We start from the raw sequence: 19,712 nt of genomic DNA, 5'->3' as shown, positions 1-19,712 counted from the left end.
GAATTCTTCTGTTTCGTGATTTTGGATAGTCCCTGGAGTGGTGCGGGACTGAGGGGCACTTCCCCTGTGCTGTCTTGAATAACTTGCGTTGGTGGGCGGGGCCACAGTCAGACCTGATGTCTGCCCCCAGCCCACCGCTGGGGCCACAGTCAGACTGGCGTGTGCCTTCTCTTCCCCTCTCCTAGGGGCGGGATTCACTGTCTGGGCTACTTGCACACTGCCAGGCTTGTGGTGCTGGGGATCTGGCGTATTAGCCGGGGTGGATCGGCAAGGTGCACAGGGGTGGGAGGGGCAGGCTCAGCTCACTTTTCCTTCCGAGATCCGCTTTGGGAGGGGCCCTGTAGCACCGGGAGGGAGTCAGACCCGCTGGGGGGATGGATCCGCAGAAGCACAGCGTTGGGTGTTTGCGCGGCGCAAGCAAGTTCCCTGGCAGGAACCGGTACCCTTTGGGATTTTGGCTGGGGGATGGGCGAGGGAGATGGCGCTGGTGAGAGCCTTTGTTCCCCGCCAAACTGCGCTCTGTTGTGTGGGGCTCAACAACTCTCCCTCCCATTGTCCTCCAGCCCTCCCGTTCTCCAAGCAGAGCTGTTAGCTTATAACCTTCCAGATGTCAAGCCCGCTTGCTGTCGGAACACACTCCGTCCGGCCCCTCCGCTTTTGCCAGCCAGACTTGGGGGCTCTGCTTGGCCGGCAGGCTGCCCCTCCACCCTGGCTCCCTCCCGCCAGTCGGTGGAGCGTGCACCGCCTCGCCGCCCTTCCTACCCTCTTCCGTGGGCCTCTCGTCTGCGCTTGGCTCCAGAGACTCCGTTCTGCTAGTCTTCTGGCGGTTTTCTGGGTTATTTAGGCAGGTGTAGGTGGAATCTAAGTGATCAGCAGGATGCCCGGTGAGCCCAGCGTCCTCCTACGCCGCCATCTTCCTCTATTCCGGGCTGTTCATGAATGTGAATGTGGACTTCTAAATTCTTTTCTGCATGGTGGTTATACCATTATAATAACCACAGCCATGCTTAACTGCACAGGTAACATGCCTATTGTCATTTTATTCTTTTAAGAATTATAGAAATAGATCAGCCTTTGCCTGTGCCCTTCTAGGCTCACTTGGTAAGTGTTGGCTAGTCCCACCTAAAAGAGTACGGATGGGCATCCACCTAGTGGAACCAGGCCACCCAGAATGGCAGGGAAGGCACCAGTTATAGGGGGTCTAGCACAGGGGTTATACGTTTAAATGCCTACATTGGCCAGGCAGGTAAGTAAATGAGTGAGGTGGCCAGTTGTAATAAACGGGATTCGTGTGGACTACAGCAAACAGGAGAGATCATCCTCAATCTCAAGGTGGCAGCTGCTACTCAGGTCGAGCTGATCGTTTCATTGTGAGAATGAGGGTTCTAAGTCACTTATTTTTTTTCACCCAAAGAACCTGAACTGAGATTTGTACGTGATATCACCCCCTCTTTAAATGTTGCAACCAATGCAAATTTAAAATATTGCAAGTGCCATACCCCAATGTTTGTAGCAGCACTCTCAACAATAGCCAAATTGTGGAAAAAGCCTAAATGTCCATCAACTGATGAATGGAGAAAGAAATTGTGGTTTATATACACAATGGAGTACTACATGGCAAGGAGAAAGAATGAAATATGGCCCTTTGTAGCAACGTGGATGGGGCTGGAGAGTGTGATGCTAAGTGAAATAAGCCATACAGAGAAAGACAGATACCATATGTTTTCACTCTTATGTGGATCCTGAGAAACTTAACAAAACCCATGGGGGGAGCGGAAGGAAAAAAAAAAAAAAAAGAGGTTAGAGTGGGAGACAGCCAAAGCATAAGAGACTGTTAAAAACTGAGAACAAACTGAGGGTTGATGGGGGGTGGGAGGGAGGGGAGGGTGGGGGATGGGTATTGAGGAGGGCACCTGTTGGGATGAGCACTGGGTGTTGTATGGAAACCAATTTGACAATAAACTTCTCATATTGGAAAATAAAATAAAATAAAATAAAATAAAATAAAATAAAATAAAATACTGCAAGTGCCCAGAAAATAACCCATAGGAAAAGTGGTTGGAACTGACAGAGCCCCATTAAGGAGGGAGCCAGATCTGACAGATGCCTGATCCTCCAAGGAGGTAGCTAAAACTTCAGGTAACCATAATCTTAATGGGTAAACCCAATTAACCAAGCTAGAGAGTGTAGATGGGACTCTGCTAGAATTACATTCCTGTTCTCTTGCCCCACCCTCACGTATTCTTCCTAGGGGAAGAAGAATAGTTTATTTTGCAGGGGTAGGGAGTGTTTAGAAAGAAGAGTTGTGGGGCACCTGGGTGGCTCAGTTGTTAAATATCTGACTTCTGCTCAGGTCATGATCTCACGGTTCATGAGTTCAAGTCCCACACTGAGAGAATACAAATCCTGCTTCTGGTGAACACAAGCCCCACTTGGGATTAAAACACAAGCCCTGCTTTGGGTGAGCCCCGCTTTCTCTTTCTGTCTCTCCCTCTGCCCCTCTTGGGATTTTCTCTCCCTCTCTCTCTCTCTCTCTCTCTCTTTCTCTTCCCTTTATTCACTTGTGCCCCCCCCCATCAAAAAAAAAAAAAAAAAAAGAATTGTGCATATCTTGATCAGCTCACTACTCTCCTCTTTGAGATTTGTCTAGCTACAAAGAACACAAGATTTGGTCTACTCATCTCTGTCTATGCCATAAGTTCATAAGTTTTACAGTTGCCAGTTCATATGGCCTGAGGGGCAGGGAGGTATGTAGGGTCCTGTGGGCTGTTTAGTGCTACCAGAGATGGTGACAGCCCCTGAATGGCATTTGATATCGGCCTTTCTCCCTAATAAAGCTAACATGCTATACTGCATCCCACTGGCTCTTGAGCCTATTTGTCAAGTTTTTCTAAATGTGAGCAGGAATAAAGGTGTGGCATTTTAAAAATCCCTTCTAACTCAAATAGACATTATTATTGTTTGTACTTTACCAAGGTGAGAAAAGAGAGGCATTGGCTGATTGAGATTTTTGCCCCTAATGACCGTAAGTGTGGTTTTGCCTGCTTATCAGCCACTCCCTCTTCTGGATCAACAGCTTGATTTTACTTGGAACTTTGTACATTTGATAGGGGTGAGGTTGACTCACTCCTACCTCCAGGGGTAGGATATCTCAGGCCTGGCCAGTCAGGGCAACAGAGCCACCTGGATACTGTGATTGGTTCAGGAATGAACACATTCTTGTGTTACAAGATCTTGATTAACCTTGTGTTAGACTTGATTAACCGTGATCCAGTGTAATATTTGGGAGAGTCTTCTCTTCCCAGCTGAGTCACCTAGAGGAAGAGATAGGAACTTGGAGCTGCTGGCAGCCATCTTGTTACCATGGGAGAGTGAGCATAGAGCCTGAAGAAAGGAAAGGAATATAATGGTTGTTTGCCAGTTATCAATTTATTGTCTCTTAGCCCCAGATTCAACCCCAATTTATTCAGCCCCAATTTATTGTCTGCTCTGCAAAAATGTACATGGGCCCTCAAATATTTTTTCTTTAGTAGCTGTCATAATGTTATACTTCATCAGCATCTACACTTTCCCCAGCATCCTAAGAAGATGAATTTCCAGCAAATTCCAGGGGGTAAATTTCCAGGAAGTTCCCCTGAAACAGCATGAGAGCTACTCCTCTGCCAATCAGTGAAATAGAGCTGTGACCTCTCCAACAAGGTCTGGATCTCAACTCAGGGTCAGGGGATGGGAATGGTTGGCTCGTCCTTGGGTACTCTATCCCAGCCCCAGGGGGAATATTGCTCCTTATATGTGCTACTCCTGCATTTTTTAGAATTCTCTTTATTTCTTGAAAGCCAAGAAATAAATTGTTATTCCAATCCCTTGTTATAGTTAATAATTCTTTAGATTAAAATTTCCCTGTTCAATGTCCACTCTCACCACTGTTGTTTAACATAGTGTTGGAAGTCCTAGCATCAGCAATCAGACAACAAAACGAAATTAAAGGCATCAAAATTGGCAAAGATGAAGTCAAACTTTCCCTTTTCACAGAAGACATGATACTGTACATGGAAAATCTGACCGACTCCACCAAAAGTCCTCTAGAATTGATACATGAATTCAGCAAAGTTGCAGGGCACAAAATCAATGTATAGAAATTGGTTGCATTTATATACACCAATAATGAAGCAACAGAGAGAGAAATAAAGAATCTGATCCCTTTCACAATTGCACCAAGAATCATAAAGTACCTAGGAATAAACCTAACCAAAGATGTAAAAGATCTGTATGCTGAAAACTATAGAAAGCTTATGAAGGAAATTGAAGAAGATACAAAGAAATGGAAAAATACTCCATGCTCATAGATTGGAAGAATAAATATTATTAAAATGTCAATACTACCCAAAGCAATCTACACATTCAATGCAATCCCAATAAAAGCTGCACCAGCATTCTTCTCAAAGCTAGAGCAAGCAGTCCTAAGATTTGTACGGAACCACAAAAGACCCCGAATAGCCAAAGTAATATTGAAGAAGAAAACCAAAGTGGGAGGCATCACAATCCCAGACATTAGCCTCTATTACAAAGCTGTAATCATTAAGACAGTATGGTATTGGCACAAAAATAGATACATAGACTAATGGAATAGAATAGCGACCCCAGAATTGGACCCACAAATGTGTGGCCAACTAATCTTTGACAAAGAAGGAAAGAATATCCAATGGAAAAAAAGGCAGTCTCTTTAACAAATGGTGCTGGGAGAACTGGACAGCAACATTCAGAAGAATGAAACTAGACCACTTTCTTACACTATTCACAAAAATAAACTCAAAATGGATGAAGGACCTGAATGTGAGACAGGAAACCATCAAAACCCTAGAGGAGAAAGCAGGAAGAAACCTCTTTGACCTCAGCTGCAGCAATTTCTTACTCGACACATCTCCAAAGGCAAGGGAATTAAAAGCAAAAATGAACTATTAGGACGTCATGAAGATAAAAAGCTTCTGCACTGCAAAGGAAACAATCAACAAAATTAAAAGGCAACCAACGGAATGGGAAAAGATATTTGCAAATGACATATTGGATAAAGGGCTAGTATCCAAAATCTATAAAGAACTCACCAAACTCCACACTTGAAAAACAAATAATCCAGTGAAGAAATGGGCAGAAGACATGAATAGACACTTTTCTAAAGAAGACATCCAGAAGACATCCAGATGGCCAACAGACACATGAAAAGATGGTCAACATCACTCCTCATCAGGGAAATATAAATCAAAACCACACTGAGATGCCACCTCATGCCGGTCAGAGTGGCTAAAATGAACAAATCAGGAGACTATATAGATGCTGGCGAGGATGTGGAGAAACGGGAACCCTCTTGCACTGTTGGTGGTGTAGCTGCTCTGGAAAACAGTGTGGAGGTTCCTCAAAAAATTTAAAAATAAATCTACCCTATGACCCAGGGAGGGGGGGGAAGTTACAGAGAGGGAGGGAGGGAGGCAAACCATAAGAAACTCTTAAATACTGATAACAAACTGAGGGTTGATGGGGGTTGGGGAGAGGGGAAAGTGGGTGATGGGATTGAGGAGGGCACTTGTTGGGAGGAGCACTGGGTGTTGTATGGAAACCAATTTGACAATAAATTATATTTAAAACAAAGTTTAAAAAAATAAAAAAATAAATAAAATTTCCCTGTTCAAATGATTGTGTGGCTTGTTTCTCCTGATGGGACACTGAATGACACAGATGGCAAGTGAGACCTAGCCCTAATGGCATTGGCTGGGCCAGAACCCTCCTCTTCCTCTGGACTTTTCAATTAGTAAATCAATACTTTTTTTCTTCATTTGAGCCATTTTGAGTTGGGTTTCCTGCCTCTGGCAAGTTGAAGAATCTCAATTATGTGAGCCATAAAAGGAGAATGAACAGTTAAAAGAACAAGAAATATCTACCTGGATAATAAAAGTCACCTTCTTAGGAGGTAGTATGAGAATTATTTACATTTTCACTGTGTGAAAGAAGAATTTAAATGTTACAGTCAAGGGGTGCCTGGGTGGCTCAGTTGGTTAAGCAACCGACTTGATTTCGGCTCAGGTCATGATCTCACGTTTGTGAGATTGAGCCCCGTGTTGGGCTCTGTCCCCTGCTTCTCTCTCTCTCTCTCAAAATAAGTAAATACACTGAAAAAAAAATGTTAAGGTCAATTCTAATTTTATGACCATGATGTAATTTGTCATCTGATGATCAAAGTAGGACCAATGGGTGGAAATTAGAGACAAAAATATCTGTTCATCATGAAGACCTGAAGAAGAACTTTCCAGGAATTCATTGTTCAGAGTGGAATGAACGGCCTCATCCACTGTGAGGGCCTGTCCTTGGAGGTGTTGGGGGATAAGGGGTGATAACCACTGTCAGGTAGGCTATGGAAGAGATTATTGCATTGGGTGGGAAATGCACTTAATGAACTGAAAGATCCCATCCAAATCTAAGATTCAACTTTTAAGTTTGTGGAAATTCTTTAGTCCAAATCCTATTAGACAGTCCTAGTGAAGAGAAAACCAGACAAGGGTAACATTGTACATTATGTGAATCACTTGGGATTGGAGCTTTGGGTCCTGCCAGATGCTATCATCAGATGCAGAGAAAATGGGCCAAGTCGCCAGATAGGGGGTTTAAATACACTTCTCTGCCCTGCTAAGGACATAATGTATTGCGTAAAAAACAGGAAAGCAATTACTGTAAATAAAATCATTCTGAAAATAAGCATATTAAACACTTGGCTTTGATTTGGCTTAAGCATATTTACCTGACTCAGATTGCATAAATGAGTAGGTAACTGAAAAGTGCTCCAAGATCCGGCTTCACCCAAAGTATGGAACATTGAGCTGGGAGACAGCCAACATGCACTTTATTCCTGCTTTTTATAGTGACCTTGGGGCAAGAGAGGGAGGCGTGGAGGGGAAGAAGAAAAAAACTCGGTGTTGCTGAACTTTGGTTTGTCCAAGTACAAGAATCAACAAAACAATAGTTGTACCTACATTACAGAATATGTAAAAGTGAAACAGGAAATGCCTACAAAAATAGAAAACAATGTATTCTTCTATGGACATAATTGATACAGTGACTCAGAAGATTTTTTTAATGCAAAGATTTCTGGTCATAAATTATACTGAAAGCTGCATTATTGGGCCAATATTTCCCAACACCTTCTGAATTAATATAACTTTTAAAAATACCTGATCCCAAACTAGCCAGTTATTAGCATACAATATAAATTGATTTAACATATATGAAAAACACACAGAAAGTGAAACTAAAACCTATAGAAAATCAGTACTCAAAGATACAAGATATTCAGAAAGCCAAAGGCAACTTTGCATCTGACCTTATATGAAGTAATCCTCTAAACCAAACATTTCAGCAACTCAGACCATTTCCTTTTCACTATCAATAATTTTCATTTTCTTTTCTTTAAGAGGAAAAATAAATGCAACCACAACTCCGTCAGGGTTTTTGTGGAGGCAAACTTGCTTTCAAGTTTAACTATTTGCTTTGTCCTTCTGTTTACTATTGTTCCCTCTATTTATATTTTGAATATCGACTTGAGGAGGAAATCACTGTTAAAACCTAACTCTTACGGATATCCTCATTTCGGGAACTTTTTGCAATTGCCAATTTATTTCTCACACAGGATGAGGAACAACAGGAATTGATTAGGAGCTGAGAAGGGTAGAGACTGCCTCTGGATTGAGCCTTTACAATGTAGCCTCCCTGATTGGTTAAAATCAATTTCTAGATCAGACAGGCTCATCCACATTCAATTCATCCCAATGCTTTATGTATGATTGAGGGGATCATTCTCTGCAGCCCAGACCAATGCAAAAGATCCCACACTCTTGGAGCCTCAGAGGGAGAGGGCTTGGGAAAGCACAATTGCAGATATTCTCCAGAAGCCTAAAGCAATGAGAGGGATACCAGAGAAAGCATTAGAAGTCAAACTTCTACTAATGGAAGGTTAATTATTGTACAGACACTTGAAGTTGCCCAATTATAGGAAACACTTTAGAGATGAGACAGTAGAAATGGGGTGGTTAGGAATGAGAACCAAACACCAGGGAGGGGGTGGGTGGCTCCAGAAAGACCCAGTGAGAAAGCTGGGGCTCTGTAACCTGGGTAGAACATTCAAGAGGCTGGTCTCCAGGGACCATCACTACAGGAGCTCTCCTCTGCATTTAGGACAGGGAAAGTACTAGGAACTCTTCGTCATCAACCCCTGGCATGAACCATAGAAGTTTTTGGCCAGGCAGTGGAAGTCATGGAATGGAGAGAATGTGGAGGCAGGGATGGTGAGCATGGCCATTTTTGTTGGCCAATCGGAAGCCCAGGAGAACCGGTGGCCCCCCATAAGAACATGCCCTGAGAGCAAAGCCAGCTTTCAAGGAAACTAGATTTCTCTGGATTGGGGTGGTGCTCCCATAACACTGGAAAATAAGAACAGAGTCCTCAATGGTACTGAAGACTTTGAGGTCTGTACAGTGGAGAACAGATCTAGTTGAAATCTACCATTAGCAATGGCTTGTTTTAATATGCTTGGAACATGGCTGATTCAGCATGGGTGTATTTTCTAAGGTTTAAAGGAAAAAGACACTTCCTTTCATAGTGCACGGTCCTGGGGAGGGCTTGGTTTGTTGGGAAATGAGGCCCTAGGAAGAAACAGACTTTTAAGATTCAGGGATTTTCCCTCACCTAGGCCACAACTGTAAATTTTGCTCTTTCCCTCAGGAGAGGCGCTCTAGACCCAGGGAAGGGAGTGACACAATGCCTGCTCCACAAAGATCCCAACACCACACAGAAAATCCCATTAACACCTTAACAGATGAGCCAAGGGGTGATGGGAGTGGGATGGGGCCTCCAAAGAAGACTGTCCTGTTTTCCTAGTCTCATGTCACAATTGAAAAATTTTCTTCTTGGTAAGTGTTTTAGGTTAAGAGTAACCACCACCTAGGTTTTTCTGCATTTAGTCTAAAAAAAAAAATAGTGGAAGTGAGGCCAAAAATCTTATAACTCTCCTAGGAAAGATAGTGTTATAGAAAACTGTAGGTTCCTTTATGTTTTATAATCCTCTCTTTTTCTATGTAAATAATTATGCTGGGAACAAATCTAGAATGTTAGCACAGGTGTTTATCATGTTAAGATGGCCTCAGAAAATTCACTTAGATTAGGTAAGTATTTTTCTTGTTTCTGTTCTAACAAGTGTAGCTTCTTTATCAAAATCAAACGAGAAGACACTGCGTGACAGCATTAATCTTGTTTTTCCCAAAAGATTTCAATAGCTGTTAATTTTACGGAGTTAAACACTCTACAGAATGTCGCTTACTCACAAAACTTTGTTTATGCATATGGACAATTTTAAAAGAAAATGGAAAAAAAAAAAGGAAGAGACATCCGTATAGAATATATTACAAAATGACATTGACAAGACTATTAATGAGGGATACAATATTAGTTAAAAAGAGCAGGGCACAAAACTCTATATACAGTATAATTTTAATTTTAAATAAAAACTATGTGTTCGATTAAAATCATAGAGACAGAAAGTAGAATGGTGGCTGCCAGGAGCTGGAGGGAGGGAGTTAGTGATTAATGGGCACAGAGTTCCAGTGTGTTGAGGGGAGAAGTGTTTTGGACGTGGATGGTGGTAGTATCTGCACAACAGTGTGAATGTACTTAATGCCACTGAACTGCACACTTAAAACTGAGTAAAATGAGGGGTGCCTGGGTGGCTCAGTCGGTTAAGCTTCCGGCTTTGGCTCAGGTCATGATCTCATGATCTGTGAGTTCGAGCCCCGAGTTGGGCTCTGTGCTGACAGCTCAGAGCCTGGAGCTGCTTCGGATTCTGTGTCTCCCCCTGTCTCTACCTCTCCCCCACTCACACTCTGTCTCTCAAAAGTAAATAAACATTAAAGAAAAAATTTAGCAACTGAGCAATATGATAAATTTTGTTATGTGTATTTTACCATAGTTTTTAAACATTACACATTCAATTTTCAAAACTAGAAGAAAATACAACAAAATACCAGGAGTTGTTACTTCGCGGTGGTGAGATTACAGACAGTTTATTTTCTTTATGCTGTTTTGTATTTTCCAAATTTTCTACAATAAACATTTTTTAAATTAAAAAATAGTTTTAGGGGCACCTGGGTGGCTCAGTCTATTAAGCATCCAACTGTTGACCTCAGTTCAGGTCATGAACGCTTGGTTTGTGAGATTGAGCCCTGAGTCGAGCTCTGAGCTGACAATGCAGAGCCTACTGGAGATTCTCTCTCTTCTGCTCTCTGCCCCTCCCCCACACACATGCTCAAACTCTCTTCAAATAAACAACCTTAAGAAAAAAATTTTTAAACACCTGTCTTCAAATTCCAGTTTTCTCAGATTTCTCAAATCATCCATTTACTTTTCAACTTCCTCAAGATTTCTCAAGTGCAGCTACTAGGTTTTCTTCTTCTTGGGACACAATCTGTCTGATTTCCCATTAAGATTTTGCAGAATTAGGAAATCACATATTCCAAATATTCCAACAGAGCTCAGTTTTGGTCTATACTCAGAACACCAATATTTAACTCAGAAATCGCGGCCACTGCACTTACGAGGTTTTCCAGCTGCCCCATAGCCACGGCTCAACTAATTTTCTCTGCATTTTCTCCCTCTGTGGTCTAAGAAGCTGTGGTCGATGAGGTTTCACACCTTTCCCCCTGACTGCAGCCAGTTCATTGTTTCATTGTTCAGTGCTCTCTACACCTCTTCCCAATTCGGGGAACACTCAAGATGTAGCCAATGGACACTAATTTGAATTTTTCAATCTGTTAAGAAATTCACTCTGGGGAAGCAGAAGAGACTCCAGATCAGAATATTCCCACTAAGGCATCAGCTGCTCTCACCTGTATAAAACCCTTTATAAACAATGAGCTATAGGAAATAAAGGACCGCCTCTCACCTTTTAAATGTTTCATAGCAACTGCAGACAAAGGGATTCAGAACCGACCAGAAATCTCTCTCAAACACCTGCAACAGCAGCCTCTTTTCCAGCCCAGCTCTAGAATTCAGGAAACAAAGTAGGTCTGTACACCATCCTCTGCTTCAGTCGAGGGCTTGACTTCAGAAAACAAAGTAGGTCCTGGTAATGTGCGCAGCCCTCAAGATCCCTAACAAGCAACAGGTGAGTCGCCACTTAGCAGGATTTTCCAAAGCACTCCACAGTCATCACATCCTAGGCTTCCCAGTCTGTGACTTTAAGTTCTAGAAATTAGTTCTTTAAGAGCACAGCGACTTCGAAAAGCTTAATTTTCAACTAGGAGTCAACAATAGAGGCAGAAGATGGATTGTGCACAATTATTTAAATGACTATAAACTGCCCAGCTAGCTCAGTCGGTAAAGCATGAGACTCTTAAATGACTATATAGTATTCTACATCTTCCACTGCTGTTGAACATTTAGGTTTTCCCATTTTTTTTCCTTTTACCAATTAATTATCCCGTTATCAATAAGTAGTAATTATGTATTTTCATTGGGAGCTTCCCCTTTTTTTTTTTTTAAGTTTTTTTTTTAATTTGTTTTTAACAGAGAGAGAAACAGACCATGAGCAGGGGAGGGACAGAGAGAAGGGGAGACACAGAATCCAAAGCAGGCTCCAGGCTCCAAGCTGTCAGCACAGAGCCTGACGCGGGACTCGAACTTGTGAACTGCGAGATCATGACCTGAGCCAAAGTCAGGACGCTTAAAAGACTAAGCCACTAGGCGCCCCGGGGAACTTCCCTTCTGTAATGCATCTGTTATCTAAGCTCATGTTGTATATATGTGACTAGCTCAATTTAACATCCCTTTATGTTAAAGGCTGTGCTATGTGTTTTGGGGGCAAGATTTACCTAGACTGTTAAAATTGGCTTTCTCTCTGGCATGGGTCGTCGTTTGCAGACCCCGTTGACCTCACTGCCTAGGATGGAAACTAGAACTGCCTTTAAATCATAATTGGTAATTTTTTTCACCTCTAGGCATGCTATTCTGTTCATAGCAACAACAGTAATAGTGATTCCATTAATAACAATAACAGATCATAGCAACTATCACTTGATGTTGCTTCTAATGACAGGCCCTATTCTAAGCACAGTTATTAAGTCAGTTAATTCTTCTGTCAACCTTGTGAGGTAGGTATATTAGTATTGTTGGATAACTTGTAAGGATAGTGACATAGTTTACACATCTAATAATTGGCCAGCCCATGATATGAACCCAGCCAGTTTGGCTCAAAGTCATGCTGCTATGTCTAATCTGAACAGGCTACACAAAGTCGGGGAAGTCTCTGTGGGTATTTGAGGGAACTACTGAAGATTTTTGCAAATGAGCAAAACTGGCAAATTCTTATTCTTACGATAAGCCTCAGCTCAATAACCTCACCTGTCTTTTTTATTTAATTGTTGATTTTCTGGGGCTTCTTCAACACTTTATTTATGTGTGTTTTGCATCCACTGTGTTTACCATAATGTGTCTATTTACCCTACTAAATGTAACATCCTGAGGGAAAGGATCCCAGATTGCTATTTTAGAAACTTTGATATTCAATCAAACACACTTATTCTTTTATTTATTTATCCACTTATTGGAGGGAATTTAGCTGCTTTTCCATAATCTCCATTATTCTCTACGTCAAATCACCCCAAATCAATCCATGATCTAAGTGGAAACAATGTGCTTGCTAAAGCAAATCAGCCTGAAGGCACATCCTTCCATCTTGCTCTAGACTGAAACCCATCAACTACTTTTATGTAGAAATGAGGTAGCTACTTCTGTGTCCTGTAAATTCATGTCAACTACACAGCACAATGCCTGGCTCATCTATTCACCTGGATGAACCATCATGTAGCTCATTGAGCAAGTACTTTCCACCAGGCACTGTTTTAGGCTCTGGGATTATAGCAGTGATCAAAGCTAAAATCAAAGGTACTGAAGTTCCTGCCCTCATGAAGCTTTTGTTCTAGTATATCACATCCTACAATGCCAGCTAGTATAAATTCTATGATGAAAATGAGGTTGGTGTGACAGATGGAGAGAGGTGGAGAGGGCTCCAGTTTTGAACCCCTGCTAATGTACATAACTGGTACTTCAGAAATTTTGGAATGAATGCATGTTACAGCTCAAGATAGAGATGTAGTCTCCTGTCCTAAGCTAGAACCAACTATTAGGTTATAATTCTATTCTGAAGGCTGAACATTTGCTTACGTAACCTATAGTTTAAAAAATAAAGTTGGCCTCTAGACCAAGAGGAAGCTAGGCCCTGCTGGGAAATATGTCAGTTGGATTCAAGAACTTTTGCTCACTTACTAAATTCAAACAGAATGATAACTTTTAGGATCAAGTTTATATGCATTTTTAAATTAATGAATTGTTGGGGCACCTGGGTGGCTCAGTCGGCTGAGCGTCCAACTTCAGCTCAGGTCATGATCGCACAGTCTGTGAGTTCGAGCCCTGCATCGGGCTCTGTGCTGACAGCTTGAAGCCTGGAGCCTGCTTCGGATTCTGTGTCTCCCTCTCTCTCTCTGCCCCTCCCCTGCTCATGCTCTGTCTCTCTCTGTCTCAAAAAAATAAAATAAAAATTAAAAATAAATGAATTGTTAAGATTTCCCTTTGTGGATTACTGAAGACAGATTTATCTTGCTCTGGCATGACAAAGAGAAAAAAAATTTAGGAGTGAAAAAATTAGGCATGCTGGGAATGGTCATAACTGGGATGTTAGCAAAATGCAGCACAGTCAGGGCTTATTCTTATTTAAAGTCATTCTGTGTCCTAGCCTGTCATCAGATGAGTGGCTTTGAAGTCTGCTGCCCCACTGATTTGTTTGGCTTCCGAGGATGGCCACTAATTAGGATATTATGTATCTAAAGAATGTAGCTCTTTCCAGGCCTTTGTGAGTTCTTAGAACAGTGAACCTTGAAAGGAAAGATTGAGATGGGCTTCCTGGCTTGAAGTTTTGGAGAAAACCCAGCTCCAAAGTGACCACTTTCCCCTGCTGTGCTCTCCCTTTAGCCCCTCCCCCTCTCCATGCCCTGCCTCCCAACAGAACTGCACTCATCTGCTAATCTGCTTCTGTTGTCTTAGAGTTGCTTTCTCATGGCTCTTTCTTAGGCTTTTGTGGGACTCATAAAGCCGGGGTTTGTTTTGTTCATTACTTTTATCATCAGCACTTCACACAGTCAGTGCCTGACATATAGTAGGTGCTCAATAATTGCTAATTGAATTAAATGTGATAAAAGTATCCACTTGAACATCCTCTCTCAGGAGAAAGATAAATGTCTCCTGAGCCTGTATACATACATTATTTTCTTGAAGCAAGTGTTGCAAGCTTAAAGGAAGTGCTACAGCTTGTTGACATTTTAATTCATCCAGTGCCAGGGTGCCAAGGAATGCCAGGCTGCTTGTTCCTGCTTAACAGGCCAGCTCTGTGGGTGTGACAGGAGAGGCGGCTCTCCCAGCCTTGTGTTCCAAGTGCCAGAAGGAGAAGCCCATGGCAGGGATTTCCCTTTGCAAGGCATCTGGGCCTCTTCACAGTTCTGTGCTCTGCCTTTGCCAAGCAGGGGCCTTTTCTTGATTTTCACATATCTGCAAAAGAAGATTCAGCAGGTTTTTCCTTTTCAAAGTGCGCTTTGGAAATGACAAAAGCTATCCTACCCAAAGTGAAGAATGTCTCTGCTACTCATCATTACCTCTTTCCTGATTTCTTACCTCAGCTACTCAAATCCCCCCTCAAACCAGTATAAGAATACTAAGTTTAGGCAGACTTCAAATTGCTTTCCACTGCCTTGCAAAGCTTTGGAAAAGCTTTGCTACTGACTTCCCTTTGGGAACAATTTGGATCTGTTTATTTAAATTTCGAGGACCTGCTTCTCTCTTTTCTGATGAACAGAGAAACCAAAAGCTTGCCTCTTTGTTGAGGCAGAGGGTAAGACTGATCAGTTTGTAGCTTCAAAAAATATGGCACGTTAAAGGGATCAGGGATGTGTATAGAGAAAAATATCATTTTCTTCTGGTGACTGCTAACATTTTAGTCAGTATCCCATTGTAGGCTGTATGACTGAAGAAAAATTCAAGATCTTAGAAATCTCTCCCAGATGTTATGGTGATCAGAATTTAGAAAAAAGGAACTTTGAAAGTTGGTATCAATATTGTTTCTAATGGCAAAAAAAAAGAAAGTTGGGAACTGGCTTTTTAATAGGATTTCCTTATAGTAAGGCTTTATAAAGCACGATATGGGTATGGTATGTTTCAGTAAAGGAAATCATGTAATATTAAAAAATACGTGGCCTGGGCATGGAGTAATCTCTTTAAGAGATGCCATCCATGGGATGCCTGGGTGGCTCTGTCGGTTGAGCGTCCAGCTTCGGCTCAGGTCATGATCCCACAGTTCGTGCGTTCGAGCCCAGCCTCGGGCTCTGTGCTGACAGCTCGGAGCCTGGAGCCTAGAGCCTGCTTCTGAGTCTGTGTCTGCCTCTCTCTCTCTCTGCCCCTCCCCTGATTGCACTCTGTCTCTGTCTCTCAAAAATAAATAAATGTTAAAGAAAATGTAAAAAAAAAATTAAAGAGATGTCATCCATAATGTCGACTCTAGGGAAAATCTCTGGTCCTTTAGCTATTGATTATACTGTTGCATATTGTTTCCATGTCACAGATAACAAATATTCTCCAGTTAGCATTGGTAAGAAGACCATCACTGAACTGGATGGGTACAGAAATTCCCACACTGGAGAAGCAAGCAAGTGGGAAGCAGATGGACTTTAGCTTCCTTCAGAACCAGAACTACAGCCCAGCCCATGCTGTTGCAGACTTGCAGCAGGACCTTGTTGGTTTCATATAATCGGTCTGAGTCTTAGTTTCTTCATTTGAGAGCTGAGGTCAGTAATACCTTGCAGAGGGATGCCTGGCTGACTCAGTCGATTGAGCCTCCGACTCTTGGATTCAGCTCAGGTCATGATCCCGGGGTTGTGAGTTCAAGGCCCCTTTCCAGCTCTGGCTGTCGGCATGGAGCCTGCTTGGGATTTCTTTCCCTCTGCCCCTCCTCTGCTCGTGTGCACTCTCTCTCTCTTTCAGATAAGTAAATAAACATTAAAAAAAGAAAATATCTTGCAGAATTTTGGGGTAGACCCTAGAGTTCACAAAGCTTGAATACTCATGCTTGGCATGCAATAAATGTGCAAAACATGTGGCTATCATGATTTGGGAAACTTCTCATAAAAATGCTATAAACATGCATCGGGAGCAAATTTTTGGCAGTATTTTATACCTGTATTTGTGTCAAGATAATTCTCTAGCTCAAAAAAATTAAGTACAGAGATTTTACAGTCTCGTGAAAAGAAATTGCAAAGCAAATGACTTCACATCTTCTATAGAAAAAGAAATTATATATCAGAAATACCCAAACAGAGGACATGAGATTATCAAGGGAGAGTGCAATGGAAAGATAATGAACTTAGCAGTGGAGTTGAGGGTATTTGTAAGACAGTGATTAATGTGATGTGTCATAGAGTCTTAGTTTGACAGGGAGGGAAGTAAAAATAGGTTGATAGAAAAGGAGACAGCAGAGGAGTCAGGATCCTGAAAGTCTTGCTGAAATAAAATACAGATATGGTGACGGTAATTGAAATGAAAAGTGATAGTTTGTGATCAGAGTAGGCTGTTGAATTTAAGACTTCATAGGTAGAACAATTCTGGGTGATGACAAGGTTTAGGAGGTGGCCAGGGGAAGGATAGCTTAAGTGACATTGAGGGGACATTCTTTTGAGACCACAGAACCAAGATCTTGAAGCTATCCAGCATAATGGCAGGATTTGGTGTGGAAAGGAAGATTGGGCAAAGTGCCAAAGGCTCCTTGAATGAGGAGGAGGAATGTCTGGAGGTCAGCACTTTGACGTTGACAGGATGTAGTGTAAAGGCTAGTTTAGCATTAGCCTGACTGGGTAAAGGAATTGTGTTATCTGAAACTGACATTGGGGTTCTCTCAACTCCTGGGTATAGTTTGTGGGGTGAAGGAGAATGAATGGCATCTCCTCAGGAAGATTGCCAAGGAAAAGTGGTGTCCTTGTAGGGATGAGCTGGAGTTCGTTTAGCCTAAGGAGGTAGAGGGAAGGACACACTGATGACATGATTATGGATGAGAGACATTTTAACATGCAATGAAGTTGTATAGGGCTCAGGTAAAGGTTACAGAGAGAAAGGAGCAGTAGGAAGTTGATCAATGGCAAGGAAGCTCAGAGCTCTTTGGGCGTTAGAGTAGACAAAGAGATGACCAGGGCCGTCAGGGAGTGGGAAGGGCTCACCTTTTGGCCATTGCTCAAAGATAATAGGAATCTGGTGCTTGGAAGAACTGGTGAGCTGTAAGTGTTCCAAAGACACAAGTTCAGAAGTCCTTCAGTTGATGGGAGAGCCATTAAGACTCAGGTATTTCTGGAAAAAAGCAGCCTTCTCTGGATTGGAGAGAGTAGATTTTCCCAATGAGGGAAGGGTATGGTCCGAGGCACAAGAGGGAGTTTCACACTACCAGGGACCAATGACTAAGTAGTTCAGTGGGGCTGGGACACAGTGTTTGTGGAAGAGTGACTGGTGGGGCCCGCAGGGCCTTACAGCGCCTGCTCAAGTGTTTGTAAGCAGAGATGTGCCGTGACTAGTTACGTGATGCCAGTGGGGACAGTGGCTGAATGCAGACTGTGGTTGGGGGGAGCTCCAGAATGCTGAGGTTCTGACCCTTGCTGCACTGACTCCATCCCACCCTAAATGGGAACAGATTTTTCTGTACATTTTGCTTCTGTCAGGACCTACGTGACCTACGTGAACATGCAGATATAGTTTGTTATCCTCCCTTCTTGTAAATGGTGATTATTAACTGTACTAAATCTCTTGTAATTTAATCTAAGACCCCAAACTCACTAGAAACCAAATATATGTACATCATTGAAGCTGCAGTGACCTCACCACCTGAAAATCCTTAAATGAGACATTGTTATTCTTGATTTATGAATTTATTCATGCCTGGACTTCTTTAATTAAAAGTCCAGGGGTAAGTAATTCAGAAACAAAAGACAGACTAAATAAATAAAAGGTAACTGAAGTAAAAATCTAACTAGAGAGCCAATGCAGGATTTGAGGCTCCGAAGTGCTACAGGGATCAGTAAACTCACACAGTGACTGTTAGATGTGCTATTCTCAGAGTCATCCACCATTTGGATGTTTAAACATTCTGAATTCAGTCTGGGTTTCTCCACGATTGCTCAACAATTAAATATTAACTCATCACTATTTTATTCCTTTTGCTGTTTTGTAATAATAACAGCAGGAGTCTGTACAGGTTTGGAAGTTCAGTCATATGACCCATAAAGGACAGCTCATTTTGCTGACCTTATTATCAATTTGTCCTAAGATGTTCTCATGGAATACCAGGGCAATAACAGAGACTGTTTTTCTTATTTTACGTGCATGAGATACAACTTTTTTTTTAAATGTTTATTTATTCTTGAGAGACAGAAAGAGAGAGAGACAGAGTGCGAGCAGTGGAGGGACAGAGAGGGAGGGAGACACAGAATGCAAAGCAGGCTCCAGGCTCCGAGCTGTCAGCACAGAGCTTGATGCAGGGCTTGAACCCATGAACCACAAGATCATGACCTGAGCCAAAGTCAGACGCTCAACCAACTGGTGCCACCCAGGTGCCCTGAGATACAACTTTTTTAGGCTGCATGCGGTATATAAGGTAGAGGCCATGTACATGAGTATATTTGTGCAGTGTGTGTGATCTTATGTCTGAGTGTGAACTGGTCTGTCTTGGGTAATATATCCAAAGTTCATTCATTGGTCAGAGTTTGAGATTTAGAGTTCTTTTTAACTCTAGCTTTTGCCTGCTATGCGGCTCGAGGTGAACACAATAATAGAAGTTTGTATCTGGAAGGGCTTAAGGTCACCTGACCCACTCCTGTGGGTCCAGATAAGGAATGTGAGATGCAAGGTGATGACCTACCTGAGGCCGTGAGACAGGGGCCTGCCGACAACCCAATTTCCTAGTTACTTGGTGGTATTTGCTAATTGGAATGATTGAGGTCCCAGTGTAATTTTGGTAAAGAATTCTGAAATGAAGGTGTGTCCTTTAAAATGAATGTCTTAATGAAGAGAACAGAGAGCAAGAGATTCATCGTTGATATTGGGTGTGGCTTCTCCTGACACATGGTTCTAGTGTTTGGGGACAGCTGGGTAGGAAGTAGAAGGACAGCTGCCCCTCGAGTCCATCCATCCGTGGGGCTTACATTCTACAATAGCACATGGGGGCAGAATTCCAGCAAAGTTAAGGCTCCTTCTGAAAATCCTTCAGGAAGAGACCAGCATACAGCCTCAGGAAGACAAACACAGCGTTTTCTCCAGTTTAGGAACAGGTGGCTGTTTCTTCATTTAAGCACCAGGTGAAGCCACTGGCTTGCATTTGGGGCCACGGTGTACCCCAGACACACATCTTTTTTTTAAAAAATTTTTTTAATGTTTATTTATTTTGAGACAAAGAGTGCAAGTGGGGCAGGTGAGGGGGACAGACGATCCAAAGTGGGCTCTACACTGACAGCAGAGGGTCCGATGAGGGGCTCGAAATCACAGACTGTGAGATCGTGACTTGAGCCAAAATTGGACTCTCAACCGACTGAGCCCCCCAGGTG

At 42.4% G+C, this 19,712-nt stretch overlaps 1 protein-coding gene across 1 annotated transcript in view; it reads right to left on the bottom strand.

Moving 5' to 3' along the window:
• PLEKHF2 (pleckstrin homology and FYVE domain containing 2) overlaps positions 1 to 11,175 on the bottom strand; it is a 68,063-nt gene extending 56,888 nt beyond the window's left edge. Inside the window, exon 1 of the mRNA XM_049633089.1 lies at positions 10,976 to 11,175. The gene's annotated coding sequence lies outside the window, so the exon portion shown is untranslated. The remainder of the gene's footprint in view (positions 1 to 10,975) is intronic.
• Between the last annotated feature and the right edge of the window lie 8,537 nt (positions 11,176 to 19,712).

Source organism: Panthera uncia, chromosome F2, assembly GCF_023721935.1.
Source record: "Panthera uncia isolate 11264 chromosome F2, Puncia_PCG_1.0, whole genome shotgun sequence".
In the NCBI taxonomy this organism is placed as follows: domain Eukaryota; kingdom Metazoa; phylum Chordata; class Mammalia; order Carnivora; family Felidae; genus Panthera; species Panthera uncia.
The sequence above is the reverse complement of the archived record's forward strand: the minus strand, read 5'-3'. Positions and strand labels throughout refer to the sequence as shown.